This window comes from Pteropus vampyrus, unplaced genomic scaffold (genome assembly GCF_000151845.1).
Source record: "Pteropus vampyrus isolate Shadow unplaced genomic scaffold, Pvam_2.0 Scaffold75, whole genome shotgun sequence".
NCBI classification, from domain to species: Eukaryota; Metazoa; Chordata; class Mammalia; order Chiroptera; family Pteropodidae; genus Pteropus; species Pteropus vampyrus.
Genome location: NW_011888856.1, coordinates 603,981 through 606,620, shown reverse-complemented (window position 1 = coordinate 606,620; position 2,640 = coordinate 603,981).

Sequence of the window (2,640 nt, the reverse complement as noted above, 5' to 3'; positions counted from 1 at the left end):
CATCAAAAAGTTGAGGATGTAAAGAAAGTTAAATGAGCTAAAAATGAGAGTAATTGACAAACCTTTTCTAGGAGAAAATAGACTTATGGTTGCCTTTATTGATGGTGAGGGATGGGAAGGAAGAGGAATCCATTACAGATAGAGATGAAAAGAAATCGACGTCTGGGTATAAGCTTAAGTGATGGATTAGAATCCTGAAGATCCCTGGCCAGAGTGAATCTATAATGACTTGCTATTACTTTCTCAAGGGTTTTCACTGAATGCAAGTGGGTAGGTAGTGTGCTGAAGGCAGGGGCAAGGTGGGAGGGCTGGAGGAAGGCAGAGATATCTTCCTCGAGACTCATGTACCTTCTCCAAGGTAAACGTAGTGGTGAATTCCACTGAAGTCTGTACGTAAGGCAGGAGAGCTAAGGGAGATTCCCCAGGAGGTACTCCAGGTCTTCACTGAGTGCAAGGCAGGAACCCACTGAAGGCAAGGACCAGAGCAAGAAAACCAAGAGAAATCACTTTGAGGCACTCCATGCCATCACCGGGTACATGTTAGAGACTGTCAAAGGCTAGACTCTGGGTAACAAGATGGAGAGAAATCTTCCAGAAGTACACAAAACTGGAAGAGGGGCCACAGAGCAAAGAGAATACCCCAGTGATTCAAAAAGCGAAGAGCTGGGCTGTTAAGGTGAGTGAGATGCCCAATGGTTCTGAAAGCAGGCAGCTGGGCAGTGAATTTTAAAGAGACCTTGAAATCGTTAATATATAGAGACCAAGACCTGCTGAAAAGAAAGTCCTTATCCCATTTGAAAGTAGCTGCAGCCAGTGGTGAGTAGAACTTAATGAAGGCTATAAGAAAGCCTCAACTCACCTTAGCTTCAGATTAGATTTATTCATGCTCCCATGCTAGTGCCTGACAGAAGAATAAATGTGCCCTTTTTCTGAAGGTAAATATTATTTACCTCAGTCTCTACTGCTCTTTTATCCATGATATCTGGCATACAATAAATTGTGAAACATGCGAAGAAGCAAGAAAATATGATCCATGGAAATGGTAAATGTGAAAAAACATAGAATGCTTTTTTTCATTTCTCAATTAAAAAAAATTATACCTGTATGCTAAAAGCATAAAGAATTACAATTTATTGTCAAGATTATATCACATAGAAGTAAAATGTATGAAACAAACGAACAAAGGTTGGAAAAGAAGTAAAAAGAAACATACTATTATAAGGTTCTTATACATAAAATGGCATAGTATCACTTGAAGGTAGACTATAATATGTTAAAGTTACAAATTATAAACCATGAGCAACAACTTAAGAAAGAAGATACATTGGTATGTTTAATAAATTAAATGATGATGAAATGGAATCCTAAGAAATATTCGATTAGTTCAAATCAAGGCGGGTATTGAAGAAAAATGGAATAAAGAATTCATGAAATGGATAGAAAATATTAAGACTGTAGAATTAATATGAATAATATTTGTGATTAAATTAAGTGTAAATGGAATAAATATTTAAATTAAAAAAACAAAGATTGTCCAACTGTACAAAAAAATGGCCAAACTGTATACTATTTATAAGATCTGGGCTTTAAATACAAAGACACAATAGGATAAAAGCAAAAACTTGGGAAAAATATGTCAGGCAAGTAGTAAGCTTAAGAAAGCTTGAGTATTTAGAATGTTAATAATAGACAAAGTAGACTTCAGGAGAAGAAGAATTACCAGAGATAAAGAGGGATATTTCAAAATGACAAAAAGTCAATCAGTCAAGAATACCTATATATCATAAGTGTGTTGGTACCTAATAACAAGATTTAATGAAACAATAACTGTCATAACTAAAGGAAAAAATAGAGAAATTCACAATTATAGTTAGAGTTTTTAACGCTCCTCTCTCATTAACTGATAGTATATGTAGAAAAACAATCAATAGCAACATAACATATTTGAATAACACTATCAACCAAAATAAATTCGCTGACACTTTAGGACATTTCACTCAATAACACATTCTTTTCAAGAGAGTATAGAACATTACTAATATAGACATGCTGCTGAACCAGAAACAAACACACTCAGTTTCTAAATATTGAAATAGTACCGAGTACATTTTCTGGCCACACTGGAGTGAAATTAGAAATTAAAAAATGAAATGTTTGGAAAACACTCAAATATTTGATAATTAAGGCATACAATTCAAAATTGCCCATTGGTCAAGAAATAAAAATAAAATCGATCTATTTTGAACTGAATGATAATAAAAATATAACATCAAAATTTGCAGAATGTCCTTAAAGAAATGCTTAGAGGACACAAATTACCAAAATGGATACAAGAAAAAAAAAATAGAAAATGTGAATAGCCCTTTATCTACAAGGAAATTTAATTCATATTAAAATCTTGCACGAAGAAAACTGCCAGCCCAGATGGCTTCACTGCTAAATTTACCAACATTTAAGATGAAAATAATACCAAGTTTACATAATATCTTGCAGAAAATAGAGAGAAGGAAACACTTCCCAAAACACTCTATAGGGCCAACATAATTTTCATAACAAATCCAGGCAAGGACATTACGAGAAAACTATCAATCAATATCCCTCATAAATATAAAACTCAAAACCCTTAAAAATATAAAAAAA